The 15,795-nt window shown below is 43.3% G+C and overlaps 1 protein-coding gene across 2 annotated transcripts in view; it reads right to left on the bottom strand.

Moving 5' to 3' along the window:
• Positions 1–15,795, bottom strand: part of TMEM26 (transmembrane protein 26) — a 451,963-nt gene that overhangs the window by 294,239 nt on the left and 141,929 nt on the right. The window lies entirely within an intron of this gene.

The raw sequence follows: 15,795 nt of genomic DNA, 5'->3' as shown, positions 1-15,795 counted from the left end.
GATCCCTGCCTTGCTGGACTCTTACCTTGCTGACCTTGCATGCTGTCTACTGTTACCCTGCCTGGGTGAGAAGGCCTGGACCTGCATCACTTGAACCCAGAGTGACTCTATGGGCTTGCTGGCTTGCCCCCTGTTATCTGAAGTCTCAGGGACATAAAAGACTTCCAACAATCCTGCTACAGCCTCTGGACTCTGCCAACTGTGAGTCCTGCCATGCCAAGTGGTGCCAACCTAGAACTGGGCCCTTGGAAATGCTTTTCTGGCTGCCTCTGCAAAGAACCATGCAACGTCCTTGTTGTAATGATCAGAACCAATGCATCACTTTCACTGTCACTGCTTCACTACTGCTTCGCCACTGCTGCAAGGATCGAGGACACTGTATTGCCGTTGATGACAACATGCAGCGGCAGCGAGAATTGGAGCACTGCATTGTGACTGCGCAACGCATGATCCCTTCTGCGCGTCCCAGAATCAACGCATCCCCTACGTCCTCCGGATCGATGTTGACACATCGCTTCACTGCCTTCTTCAGAGTGGACCCAGAAATGACGCAACAGCATCACCACGTGGGTTGGAAGCAATGCAGCTAAAGGACCAATGTACTCTTGCTTAGCAGGCCCTGTGTGGGTCTTCTAGCCAGCCTGTGCTCCATAGTGGTCAGCCTGAACTTTTGACTTTGGCCCGATCAAGTGCATCCAGATAGCTGCGGTTGGTGCTTTCTGCTGCTAACCACTACAGTTTCAGTTATTCTTTCAAATTTCACATCTCAGCCTCTAAATATTGGATTTTTGTTGTTTTGGTCTTGTTTTGTTCATAGAAATATACTTTATTTTTCAAATATAGTGCGGTGTGTTTTGTGGTGTCTTCATTGCGTTACTGCTTGAGTATTGCACAAATACCTTACACATTGCCTCTAAAGTTAAGCCTAACTGCTCTGTGCGCAGCTGCCGGGGGTGAGCACAATACAATTTAAGATGGGTTGTGACTTACCCTGACTAGGATGGTGGTCCCTACTTGGGCAGGGTGCATACCTCTGCAAACTAGATACCCAATTTCTAACTAAAACAAACAAAATGTATTTTGTTTGTTCTACACAGTTTTACACAGGTTAAAAAGAAAGCTCAGGACTAGAGTCTTGTGTCTTTTGTGAAATAGGTTTTCTGGTAATCAAATATAATAACAGACAAAATGTTTGTTTGGGTGCAAGTGACACTGTGGAGAGAACCTGAACATTCAAAGTCAAACCCTTTTGGGAGTGGTGTACCTGGTAAAAAGGCAAAACCTCATCAATAAAGATGACTGAATTACAAAATACAGATTTCACTGAGCTTTGGACTGACCCAGTATGTTAACCATTCTGGCTACAAACCAATGGCCTAATGGGATTTAGTCAGCATCCACTTCATGCATTGTTTCCTATGGGTTGAATTAAAAGTTAAAGTACATTTCAAGTAAGCAACGCCTGAAAGAAGGCTGGTCATGAGCCTTTTTTCTTCATATGCTCTATATATGTCCAGAGTATAGGTTACTATGTGTCTGCCGAGAACTCTGCAAGTGCTATTACACGTCAAATCTTATAATGCGGAATAATAATCCAGAAAAAAATGACAATTCTGTAGTTTACACCCTGATTGTTATCCATTAAAATGGGCAGCAGATGTAAATACAAATATATATATATTTATAAACACATTTGTTAAGCACAAACTCCCCACCTTACAGCCATTTTAATGTACCATGCATACAGAAAAAGGTACATTGGTTATTACAAGACACATTTTTCTCTGAGCAACTCCTCAATCATTTATTAACGTTAGTGTAGTATCTGTTCAGGTTACCGTCATCAAATGTCCTTTCGTGTCCTTCATGGTGCTTCAGGTGCCTTAGTTTAGCAGAAACTAGTATCCTTGCCTTTAAAAAAATAGAAAGTACATGCCTACAAGGTTACATTCAACACCACTTCATGCTCATTTTGCGTTATAGATTATAGCCTTAGAGCCTGCCGTAGCGGGCTATACCGGCCATCAAAGGCCCACTCCAGGGGGCCTTTAACAAGGCAGTGGGATTTATTTGCCAATATAGCCCAGCTAGGAAGGGCTATAAGACTATTAGAGCATTCTGCCACTAGAGGCCTGAATGTTCTAATAAATAAAACAAAGTCCTCATGGGGCCGAGGGGATTGCTCTGTGTTGCTGTGAACAAAGAACATTGGAATGTTGACGCTCTGGGCTTTTACCAGCCACTAAAAGCACAGAGAACTCCATTGTCTGCAATGGAATCCCCAACATTCCCATGTTCTAAACACAGAAAGCATGAGCAGCTCATGCACCTTAAAATAATCCCTTTCCACTCGCTGGAAGACAACAAATAACATCTTTAATTTTCACATAAAAATTGCTGTATAAAATACAATTATACTAGATGGGCCTCAGACCAGTTATCCATCCCCTTTGAAACAACCCCCTAAATCTCCACTTAAAGAAAGGAAGAATTTCTGTCTAATATCTTAAAGTGAGGTCTAAACATCACTCCTATTCCACCCTCAGGAGCTGCGTGAGGCCATCTTAAAGGGATTCTTTCACCTGAAAAATATAGAACCGCTCAATTAATCAGAAAAGCATACTTTCCTCAGCAATAAACCTGTAAAAACAAAGATAAATCTGCCCCCGATCCACGACAGAATGGGGTACCAGTAAGCATTTGCAGAATAGATAAACCTCATCCTATAAACCAAAAGGCGGTAAAATAAAAGAATAGTGCTCAGTGGGGAGTTCGACCTAGGTGCCCCGATACATTTGAGAACGATACACTTTTCAGTCACATCTGCAGAGCCCTGTTCTCTAAATTCAGACATTGTTTAAACGTTCTGCAACACTTCTACTTTCCCACCTCCCGCGAATCGCCTCCTCTGTGGTTATAATCATAGAAGGGAATGTCATCTTTATGGTACAGTCCACCCCAGGATCTCCCTGCCATGAATAGGTTCATAGTTGAGCCGGTAAATATTGCAGGTTGAATAAAAGCATCAGAAAATGGCTCACGCACAGGCAGGCAAACTGGGAGATTGGAAAGAAGCAATATGATGTTCTTAATACAATTGCTGTCTTCCACGTGCACCAAACAGTGCAATACCCACTGAAGCACAAAAAGCCTACCGAGCGCCAATTCAAGTAGAAGTGCTCATATTTCGGATTATTTTATTCAAAATACTGTTTTGCCTGAGTGGCAGAACGCAGGAGTCTGCGAAAAAATATATTAACACGCACTAAATGTGATAAAGTTACATTTCTAGGAATTACATTATTTAGTCCGCCCACATCCTTAAACAATTTATCGGTATGAATCCTACACCAAAAATAATTTGTAATCCTAACAAAGTGAAAGTGGTTCGTGGAATGCGTTTTATGGTTTTCAGTTGCACATAGAAGGTTAAAATGCGTATCACAGCGTTTTAGAAGTGGCACAAGAGAAAAACAATTGGGTTCAGATTATGAATGGGTTGGTGTTTTCCAACCTCTCCACAACCTCTCCACAAACTCCTGTTCCCGCAGGAGTACAAATTATGAGTTGGGTGTAATGTAACGCAGCAATCACTGGGTGTGTTGAATATTTCACTCTTTGTTAAATTTCGGCAAGCCAACCTTGCAGGGTTATAACAGAGAGAAAGTATACAAGATTTACTACTCCAGTAAGCACCAAAATCCACTTGTTCGTTCCCTAAAAAATGTCATAGGCGTTCTTTAATGCACTGATAAATAACAAATCCTACAGTATTGTTATTTATGGATTGTAATAAATAGCACCCTGATTCACAGGTTCAGGACCTTGGTAGGACAGACTAGCAACACATTTAAAACAGCTGAGTCTATCAAAATTAATGATACACACACAGCATACATGAATTGCATAAGCAAACAATATACAATAAAGAGAAAAGGCATAATTGATAAAAACACAAACGGAACTAAAAAAAACAACAAGTAACTGGTAGAAATACTAAAGCTGCATGAAAAGGAAGTAGACTATCACCCTCATTAAGTGTGTGCTGGTTCGAGGACCACCACACTTGCAGTGACGATCGGACCGCCGCACTCCAGGCGGTCTGACTGCCACACTACAACACTGTCGAGCAGACCCGCCTAAAGACGGCTTTGCAGACAGTGCGCATTCCGAAGGTGCTGGAGTGCTACAATATTGGCCTCGGTGGGCATCACCACTATGGTAGTGACGTCCTCCCTGTGAGTTTGGCGGTTCCGCGGTGGGACTGCCAAACTCATAATGAGGCCCAAAGTGTTAAAAGTGGTGAACTGGAAAGCAGCACGAACAACAGAACAACAGTCCTTACTAACTGCACTCTACTAAACAATGCAAAGAAGCTTACCAGAACACACAGTGACCAAAGAAATTAATTAATTAATAAAATAAAAAACAAAAACAACTGGCAAAAAAGATACCCAGGCTCATTTTCTGTACCTCAGTGGTGTTTTCTGCTTTGCTTCAAAAGACTTGATTCAGAGCTTGCCCTAGTCCATTAGGTGCCGGGATACAGGGACCAGGGTTTGAGGAACCACCTGCATCTCAATATGACTTATTTTACCACTTACCTGGGGTTAGAGTTGCTCATTTTGACCGATGGCATAGTGTCCCATTGCACCCTAGCTTCAGTACTGTCATTGTAATATAGTTTAAAATGGTTGTTGTCACAGCTTAACTTTACCATTTCTCCTAATGTGACTCTCTTATTATTGTTGTAATTGTTCTCCTTAGGTCTTATTGAAGATGATTAATTTATAGTGAATAGAGAATGGAGAGATTTCAAGAAGATGAATGGCAAGAGGTCACCTAAATCTAGATTTTGTCATGAAGGCTCAGGTTGGTAATTACAATGAACCAGCAGCTAAAGCAGCAGTGGTGCTGGAACATTTTTCAGAGTGAGCATGTTGCCTTCAATGTCACATCACTGAAGTCATAGGGATTGTGACAAATCTTATCATAACACAAAGAATATATGAAGCAAATGACCGACTGTCATTCAGCAGGAGAGTGGTAAGGGTGCAGTATGTAGTCGGTGGAGCATTTTGGAGCACATTGTCACAAATTTATTACAAAAGAATGGGTAGTAGCAGACTGTCATTTACAGACAGCACGAGTTCCATGCAAATGGCCACAAATTGTGTACAGACCTGCAGTTTTATTAATAAAGCTACATTGCGCACAGAAGGTAATGTGTGGAAATCAGGTTTCAGCGAATATTTATCCTTTGTGCATAGCATTGTGTCTTGAATAGAGCTAAGCCTATTAAAATGTTTATTTCCATCACACTTACAGTTCATAATTAGAAAGAAAATCCTCCTCTGTTATTTTTCCTAACTGCTGATATATTTTGAAATAATTTGTACACTTCATTTACATTTTGCTGTGAGTTTGAAACAAAATTTACATCCTACAGCTTCTCCTTTCATACGGCCAGTACCTATGCAAGATTGCCATATAGTTGACTTTACAAAATCCCCTCACTTTGAAATCTCAGAAATGCAAATGTCAATGTTAAATGAATACGCAGTAATATGTCAGAAGACATAGACCCTCATTATGAACTTGGCGGTTGAGACCGCCACATAATGTAGACAGTGGGGACTGCCACAGGCGGCCTTTCACCACCGACAGGCTACATCCGACAGGCAGCCTAAAGATGGTGGAATTCTCTTCAGCTGACAGGGCAGCGCTGCCCTGCGGATAAAGAACCCTTGTTTGGCCAGCCAGAACCCGCCAGGGAAAGGTTGGCAGATGGGGTGCTCTTTGGCCTCCCATGGAGTGCCCTGAACTGCCCATGCACTTGGCATGGGCAGTGCAGGGGCCCCCGTGCAGTGCCCCGTTGCGCAGGTCACTGCCCGATTTACGGCTGAACCCGCTGCACAGCGGCTTTGACAACGGCTCCATGTGGAGCCGTCGGCAATGTCCCGGCCTAACAGAATGTTATTTATTCGGCTGGCGGGGTCTTAAAGGGGACCGCCAGCATGAACACGGCAGGGATTCCCACCATGTTCATAATTACACCCATAGTCCGACATTTGATCTCTGTTTTTTAATGCACATCAAATGTGACAGGATAAAAACACAACTTAATGCATTTTTATTGCAATTTCTCCTTCTGAATCCCATCATCCTAATTATGGGGTGTTGCAGTACCTTCAACAACCTTGCTTCACCACCTATGTAGAGCATCACTACAAGAGGGGAATGCTGAAAATAGAAAACTTGATTGTTACTTTTTTTAGAAGTTTTCACGGTATCATGGAGAAGGAGAAGAGTTCAGATATTTACTGACTTATAAAGCTCTCATAGGCAGAATGCATTTAGAAAAGTAAAGGATCCAAGAAGATCAACCAATATATCACTATAAAAAATCCTTCACACGTCTGACCTAATATCAGTTGATAGGAATCTTGGGATGGTATTTAATTTCTTAACACAAACAACAATACGCCCAATGTGATCATCAAGGGTCATCCTCATACATTATCTGGACCATGAAATAGTCTTAGACTAAAGGTAAAAGGTAATTTACCCTAATGATCAGCGGCAAACCCTACACCCTGCCTATAAATTTCACTTTGGTTTGACCACCATGTTTCAATAGTCCTGGCAGTCGTGGCCCGTCCTTTGTGCCTTAGGGGCCACTCCCCCTCAACTTTTATCCCCTCAAGAAGAGTGTCTGTCAGACAGAGCACAGTTCAGCCTGACAGACACTCTTCATTTTCAGGTCAGGCAGCCAGGAGCTAGACATGCCTGAGATGAACTTTGCTGGGCTGAGGAGGTCACAGCTCTTGTGGGCGTGACCACTCAGCTCAGCATAGTTCCTTGATGCCCTACCACTCATTGACGAGGGATAGTGTCATTCATGGCCTTGGACCACGGCGCTTTAGCTTTAAGTCCTAAAGCGCCTAGAGTTGAGTGACAATCAGTGACTCATCGTCACAGAGAGGGTTTGGGTCAGCAGTCTCACTGACCACATCCCACTCTGTGATGAGGTTGAGAAGGCTGCCTCTCATTGGCTGACCTAAGGCAGCAGTCCCAACCATCCCGGGACCTCTGAGGTTTAGGACTGCTGTCTTCCCTCATTGGCTGACCAAAGGTCAACCAATGAGGGAAGGCAGCAGTCCCACCCTCCTGGGACCTCCAAGGCTGAGCTGTAGGTAAGTGTTCTTTTTTTTAAATGAATGTTTGATGCATGCATGCATGTTTACATTTTTGGTAGAGTCTTGTGAATGGATGTATATGTGTTCACGCATGTGTGAATGAATGAGTGTGAGTATGTATGCGTGCATGTGTGTCCTGTCCTGGACAGAATTTTTATTTTGTCAAACAGCATCCTCTGTGAATTATTTCATGTTGATCTTAGAATAAGTACAGTATCTGACCATTCTTCCATGGCACTGTACATTCCCAGAAGAATAGCACACATCAAACTGCTGATAATAAACCAACTGTGCTGGTAGGCCAAGAGGCAATTCTCCCAATTTCAGCAACTATTTTATTCAAAAACACTACCCTAATACATTCTTAAAGAAAGCATGGGATGTGTGTAGCTATCTCTTTATCAAAACACGAGGCAGACCAGGAATTAATGCTGTTATTTCAGTTGTAGGGAAGTGCAGCCTACGCTTTTGCAAACATTGGAACTTTGGAGGGAAATGCATCCTGAAAACTGTGAGTACTAATATTACTCAGTGATGCACGGAATTCTTACTAGACTGGATATGTATATGGGCTTGGTGGATATGATGATTGCAGCTGAATACTTGTGTAGGACTCACTCAGACCATAACTCTCTAATTCTTCCTGTGGGTTACGGGAGAGAAATGCCAAGAATACGTATGTGATGGTTACAGCCTACTGTTCTCCTCGACGCCCCATTCAGGGCTACGGTACAGAAGACCATAGAAACCTATTTAAGGTACAATAAGGGCACGGCCTCCCACACTAATAAAGAATGGGATCTGTTTACAATTGTTGTTACAGGAATATGTATTAAGTCCTCATACAGCATAAAAACGATGTAATCTGAGAGATTCCAGACACTGGACAGGATCTCCTCTTCCAGGAGAATGTGGTTGTAGCCAGGAAAACTGACAGATCTTAGTTGCATGAGAACGTTACAAATACCAAAGACTGTTGAAGCACCCTCAGATGCCTTAATTACAGATAATATACGACTGGAAGACATGCTGAGGGACTTCCCGCAGGTTACCATATGTGCTATAAGGACACCTTTAGGCAATGTGAAATTCATGCAGCATTTTCCTGCCATAAAGATTGTATGCCACACCTAAAATTCCCCCACCCACATTTGTGACACCACAACAGACTCAAGCATTGAACTTTGCACTGGAAGTACAGGACATAACAACCAAGCCATAGTCCAGCTGGCCATGGGTAATATGCCAGGATCTGATGACCCCCCCCCAAACTTGACACTAATTATAAGACAATGTTGACTGATAATTTACCTACTTTGTATATGGAGGCTCTACAACATGAGATACTACAATAACTGTCCTACCCAAACAAGGCCCTCTGGATGGCAAATCCTACTGGCTGATGTCACTCATAAAACCAGAGTCCAAGATCCTGGGCAAAATCCTAGTGAACCAGTAACTCACATACCTTCCGGGCTTCATACACCCTGACCAATGCAGTTTCGTGCCTGGTTGGAACACTCACACTAAAAATCTGTGATCTGTTCCATATTATTTAATTTGTATGCATGGAGCATGATTCTCCAGTAGTGGTTTCTTAGGAAATTGAAAAAGTCTTTGTTAATTTCCTATGGCCCTACTGATTTGCAATGTGGTTAAAGATGAGCATAAACTGGGCCTTATTCCAAGTTGCTTAAAGCTGCTATACTCATACCTTACCTACTGGCTAGGGCCGATATGGGTAACTTTTTTCCAGATGGGAGGTGAAATTATAGAGAGACAAGACAGAGTAGCCCCCTGTCACCCATTTTATTTGTGCTGGCTACAGAATCCCTTACATGCTAGCAAAGGATTAAGGGCTGAGATTAGATCATTCACATACCAAGCCGTTCGGATGTAACAGCGTGGTACGCAGATCCTCAGGGACCCAGGTGTCAGTATTCCCCATTTGGTCATGATTTTGTCAGCTTTTGCCAATATCTTAGGCCTCCTGATGAATTGAAATAAGTCTTGTCTGTTCCCATTACAGTCCCAAGGACCAAAACTACGAATTTCTGGTAGTTTGTGACCCACTGAACTAAGGGCCAGATACGTTCAAATATTTCAGTATCCTGGTCTACCACATGACAAAATTAAAGGAGGCCACTTTGACAGGGAGTGTCAGTAACTTTAAAGAGGAAGTCTCCTTTTGAACTAAACTCTTCCTGTCTCTACTGGTCTGAATGGCCATAGCCAAAATGATTATACTATGCAGATTACTGTACCTTTTCATTGCCCTTACCTTGATCCTTCTCAGTCTTTTTTCTAAGAGTTTAACATTAACCAGTCAGATTTAGGGCCAGCAGAGGTAGTGGATTGCTATAGACAAAGCAATGCAACTGCTAAATGGAGGCAATTAGGCCCTGATTTATACTTTTTGGTGCAAAACTTCACTAACGCAGTTTTGCGCCAAGAAGTTTTGCACTGGCTTGCATCATTTTTGTGCACCAGCCTGGCTCCATATTTATGGAATGGTGCAAGCCGATGCAAACGGTAGGCTAGCATGAAAAAAAAAGAGTCAAATTAGGTGCAAAAGAAGTATAAATATGCCCCTAAATATCAAGATATATAGCCTGCTTCATATTGATCTAGTCCCTACTTTCCATCCAACCACAACAGCACTTAGACAGGCCTCGGAACAACAGCTGAGAATAGAGCTCTTTTATAAGGAATGGACATGCATCCTAGGATATGCTGTAACTGTGAATACAAACCCTTAAAAATGTGCACAGTTTAAATATTTAGACTAGACTTATCTCTCATCGGCTAGCGAAGGTACACCCAGGGGAGTCAGCTTTATGCCTGAGATGTAACATCCCTGGCTGACTTTTTCCATATTGTCTAGGTGGTTCCCATCATAAGACAGCATGGTCTGAGTTGATACATGTAATACGAGAGCTGAAAGGTGAGGACATGGAAGACACCATAGGGGTCTGCCTGCTAGGCATTTGTACTACATCTCCCCAAGCTAAAAACATATGAGGTTTATAGACCTAGCATTTGTCTTAAGGAAATAAGCTATTGCATGCACTGGAAGGTGGCCAAGGGACTTTAGATCACCGGTGGATGCAAGACTTGCTGGAATGGACTCTTCTGACACTCCAGTAGAGGCAGAAGAGAGTAGCCTCATCCCTGGCAGAATTGGACAGTATACTGTTAGCTCTGCAAGCCAAAGCAGACAACATGCTTCCTTGAGTGAGACAACTAAACTATCCATTGCTGTCACAAACTGGCATGACTGTGCACATGCTGAAAATGTTTACACAACCACTTGTTATTGGCTGCGACTTGGAGCTTGGTGCTCAGCTGGGTGGCTAGGTTCATGATGTGGGTGATGGGGAATTGCATTGTACCAGTTTATAGGGCCAGACTGATGAGCAGAAACAACAGTAATGATTTTACACGCTCAGGTGTCGATCCATGTGTTTCGGACAGTGGGGTTTTCTGTTTCTACTGAATACAAAGATTTCTGTGCATGAATGTAACAATAATAATATTGTGGTAGGCTCCATATAACATGTAATGCACAATGAAGAGAGATGTCACTAGATTTATATATTATCTACTTCAAAAAACTACAAGAAATAGCTATTAACACAAGCATTACTAAAACAAATAGTCTCACCAGCACAAGAGGTATTGGCTTGGCAATGTGTTTTAACCATGTTGAACACCAGTGTGGCTGCTGTTTAGTATGGCTAAAAGTTAGTGGCATGGAGTGTCATAGAATGGAGTAGTGTTGTAGAGTGGATTTCTTGGAGTACAGTGTTGTAGAGTGGAGTGGCGGAAGTAGAGTGTCATTGAGTTGGGTAGAGTTCAGTGGTTCAGTGACAGGGAGTGCCGTACAGTGCAGTGTCGTATAGTGGAGCGGATTGAGTGGACTGGGGTGGAATAAAGTGGAATGGATAGGAATGGGGTGAGGTGGATTGGCTTGGGGTGGATTATATTAGAGTGGGTGGATTGAATTGGACTGATAAGACTGGGGGTGGGGTAGATTGGACTGGGATAGATTGGAGTGGGGTGGTTTGGAGTAGGGTAGAATGGATTAGATTTAACTAGTGTGGGGGTATTGGCGTGGGGTGGTTTGGATTTAAGCTTTGTAGTGGGGTGGATTGCAGTAATTGCAGAGGGGTGGATTGCACCGGAGTGTGGTGGATTGGACTAGAGTGGTGTGGACTGGATTTGAATTGGGTGGATTGGACTGGAGTGGGGTGAATTGGATTAGAGAGGACTGAATGGGGAGGGTGGAATGGATTGGGGTAGAGTGTGGTGGACAGGAGTAGATTGGAGTGGAGTAGATTGGAGTGGAATGGGGTGGATTGGAGTGGAGTGGGGTGGATTGAATTTGGGAGGACTAGATGGGTGGATTGGAGTGGGGTGGATTGAAGTGGGCAGATTAGACTGGAGTAGGATGGAGTGGACTGGGTTGGGTTGGGTTGGGTGGGGTGGATTGAAGTGGGATGGATTGGAGTGGGTGGATCTGCCTTGACTAGGGTGAACTGGATTGAGTATGATGGATTAGATGGGGTGAGTTGGATTTGAGTAGGGTGAATTGGATTGGGGGACTGGATTTGAGTGGACTTGATTTGAGTGTAGTAGATTGTGGTGAATTGGACTGGACTGGGTGCACTGGAGGTGGGTGAATTGCATTGACATGGGGTGGATTGGATTGGAGTGGGGTAGATTGGATTTTGCTGGATTGGGAGAAATTGGATGGTGTGGTGGTGGATTGGATTGGAGTAGTGTGGGGTGGATTGTGGTGAATTGGAGTGGGGTGAATTGGGATCTAGTGGTGTGGATTGAATTGGGGTGAAGTGGATTGGATTGGATGGGGGCAGATTATTTTGGACTAAAGTGGGGCAGATTGTTTATGATTCAGTGGGCAGACTGGAGTGAGCTAATTGGAATGGTGCAGATTGGAGTGGGCACATTTATTTGGATTCTGATTGGATTGGGCAGATTGTTTTGGATTGGAGTGGGGCAGATTTTTTGGATAGGAGTGAGGCGCGTTGTTTTGGATTGGAGTGTTTTGGAGTGGAGCAGATTGTTTTGGATTGGAGTGGGGTAGAGTGAGGTGGATGGGATTGGAGTGGAGTGTGTTGGGCTGTAGTGGGGCGGATTGGATTGGAGTAAGGTCGATTGAATTAGACCGGAGTGGATTAGAGTGGGATGGATTGGAGTGGGGTGGATTGGGCGGGTGTGGATTGAAGTGGGGCGAATAGGGTGGAGTAGATTGGATTGGGGAAGATTGTTTTGGATACAAGTGGGTCAGATTGGAGTGCAGAGGATTGGTGTTGGGCACATTGTTTAGATTAGAATGTGGCAGATTGGAGTGGGTGAAGTGGAGTGTGGAGTATATTGGAGTGAGGCAGATTATTTTGTATTGGAGTGCGGCAGACTGGAGTGGGGCAGATCGTTTTCGACTGGAGTGAGGCAGATTAGAGTGGGGCACATTTTTTTGATTTGGAGTGGGACAGATTGGAGTGGGGCGGATTGGAGTGGGGCAGATTGGAGTGGGGCAGATTGTTTTGGATTGGAGTGGGACAGATTTATTTGGATTACAGTTGGGCAGATCAGAGTAGGGCAGATTGTTTTGGATTGTAGTGGGGACTACTGGAGGGTTGCAGGCTGTTTTGCAGTGGAGTGGGGCAGATTGTTTTGGATTGGAGTTGGACAGATTGGAATGGGGCAGATTATTTTGGATTGCCATTGGGCAGACTGTAGTAGGGCAGATTGTTTTGGATTGGAGTGGGGCAGATTGTTTTGGAATGGAGTTGTTCAGACTGTTTTTATTGGAGTGGGGAAGATTGTTTGGGACTGGAGTGGGGCTGATTGTTTTGAATTGTATTGGGGCACATTGGAATAGGGCAGAATGGAGTGGGGCAGATCGGAGCGGGGTAGATTGTGTTAGATAGAAGTGGGGCAGCTTGTTTTAGGTTATAGTGGGACAGATAGATTTGGATTGTGGTGAGGCAGATTGGAGTGGGGCAGATTGTTTTGGATTGGAGTGCCGCACATTGTTCATTGTAGTTGGGAAAATTGTTTGAATTGGAGTGTGGCAGATTGTTTTTGACTTGGGTGCAAAATAATATCATGGATTGTGGTGGTGAAGATTGGAGTGGGGTATAGTGGATTGGGCAGATTGTTTTGGATTGGAGTGGGGCAGACTGGAGTGTGACAGATTAATTTAGATTGGAGTTGTGGTAGACTGGGGTGGGGCAGATTGAAGTGGGGTAGATTATTTTTCATTATAGTAGGACAGATTGTTTTAGATTAGAGTGCAGAAGATTGTTTTGGATTGGCATGAGGCAGACTGGAGTGGGACAGATTGTTTTGGATTGGTGTGGGGCAGATTGTTTTTGAATGGAGTGGTGCAGATTATTGTTATTGGATTTTGGCAGATTGTTTTGGATTGGATTGGATCAGATTGTTTTGGACTTGAGTGGGGCAGGATGTTTTGGATTGCAATGGGACGAATTGGAGTGGGCAGATTGTTTTGGACTGGAGAGGGGCATATTGGAGTGGGGCAGATTTTTTGCATTGGAGTGGGGAAGATTGTTTTTTATTGCAGTTGGGCAGGTTGTTTTGGATTGGTGGGGCAGATTGTTTTGGATTGGAGTGGTGCAGATTGTTTTTATTGGAGTGTGGCAGAGGGTTTTGGATTGGAGTGGGGTGGGTTGGAGAGGGGCAGATTATTATGGACTCGAGTGGGAAAGGTTAGGGTATGGCAGATTGGAGTGGGGCAGATTGTTTTGGATTGGAGTTGGGCAGATTAGAGTGGTGCAGATTGTTTTGGATTGAAGTGGGGCAGATTGGTGTGGGGAAGATTCTTTTGGATTGGTATGGGGCATATTGTTTTGGAATAGAATAGGGCACATTGTTTTGGTTTGGTTTGGGGCAGATTGTTTTCATTGGAGCGGGGTAGATTGTTTTGGATTGGAGTGGGTCAGATGTTTTAGATTAGAGTGGGGCAGATTGTTTTGGATTGGTTTGGGGCAGACTGGAGTGGGGCAGATTGTTTTGGATTGGAGTGGTGCATATTGTTTTGTATTGGAGCACGGCAGTTTGGAATAGAGCAGATTGTTTTGGATTGGAGCAGGGCATATCGGAGTGGGACAGACTGTTTTCGATTGGAGTGGAGTAGACGGGAATGGGGCAGTTTAGAGTCCGGCAATTGTTTTAGACTGATGTGGGGACATATTATTTTAGATTATATTTGAGCAGATTGTTCTGGATTGGTGTGGGGCTCATTGGAGTGTGGCAGATTGGTTTGGATTGGAGTGGGGCAGATTTGAGTGGGGTGGGTTGGGAGGATTTGAGTGTGGTGGATTGGAGTGGATTGAGGTGAGTGGTTTGGACTGAAATAGGGTTGACTGGGCTGGTTTGGTGTGGATTGGATTGACTGGGGTTGATTGGATTGAGAGGGTTTGGTGTGGATTGGAGTAAGGAAGATTGTATTTGAGTGGGGTGGTTTGGGACTTACTGCATGATTATGTGTTAATTACACATAAGAAAGAGACAATGTAGCTTTGCAACATTCAAAACAAGATAATCATCATCTGTTGAGAACAGAGCCCACAAGCAAAAACAACACATGAGTGCAAAGTGAGAGAAGAAAATTGGGCAAAATATAAGAAACGTGTTAACTGTAGAAAATACAACTTTCTAAATTCTTTGTCCTGCTGGACACGTTTCTGCCAGTCACACACCTTCTGTTTGCATGGCCTTAGAAGTTAAACAGGAGCACCTCAATCACATGAGGAGCAGCGGATGACATTAATTAAGTTAAATAAAGCATTGCTTAGTCCTTGCTCCACATGACAGAAATGAAAATAATGCAAGGCCTGTAGTGACCAATTACAAGGCTGTAAAGATGAATCCCGGGCAAGCCAACAAATGGTGAGCAAGGGGCGGGCTGTAAACTCACTGTAAGAGTAAAATAGCATGCGCTATCTAGCCGAGACCTAAAAAGAAAATGCAGTAACCTGTTCGCAAATGGTGTTTAGGCCATGATATTTATGTCAAACTACCTTTTTGTTATTGATATTCTTGCATACCACAATTTTGCACCCTAAAACTACAGTTGATAGCTTCTCCTCATAATTTATAAAGCATGATACATTTGCCACATCATCTTACTTCCTCTTTATCCTCTACTGTGTAATACCTCACATTGGGCAGACAAAACATCAAGTTAGTGGACATGGAAATTGTTTTCTTTCTGTCTCCTTTTATTTATATTTTATTTATGTTTAGTCATCGCTGTGAAAAACCATAGAAACAAAACAAAACAACTTAATTTCAATGTAAAATCAATATCTAAAAGGTAGACGTAGTCCCAATAAAAATATAATTACGCACTTTTTACAGTGCATGAGAAAATACAAACAACTTTGACGATGGCATAATGCGGGCTTGAATGGCAAGTTAACAGAATATGTTACAAAATCTTGCTTGCCGCTCTACAGATACAACATAACGGCCCTGATTTCGAGCTGGGGTTAAAATTAGATCCCTGTGGGAACAGGCATTTTTGCAGAGATTGGAATTTTGAGAT

Source organism: Pleurodeles waltl, chromosome 6, assembly GCF_031143425.1.
Source record: "Pleurodeles waltl isolate 20211129_DDA chromosome 6, aPleWal1.hap1.20221129, whole genome shotgun sequence".
Classification (NCBI taxonomy): Eukaryota; Metazoa; Chordata; class Amphibia; order Caudata; family Salamandridae; genus Pleurodeles; species Pleurodeles waltl.
The sequence above is the reverse complement of the archived record's forward strand: the minus strand, read 5'-3'. Positions and strand labels throughout refer to the sequence as shown.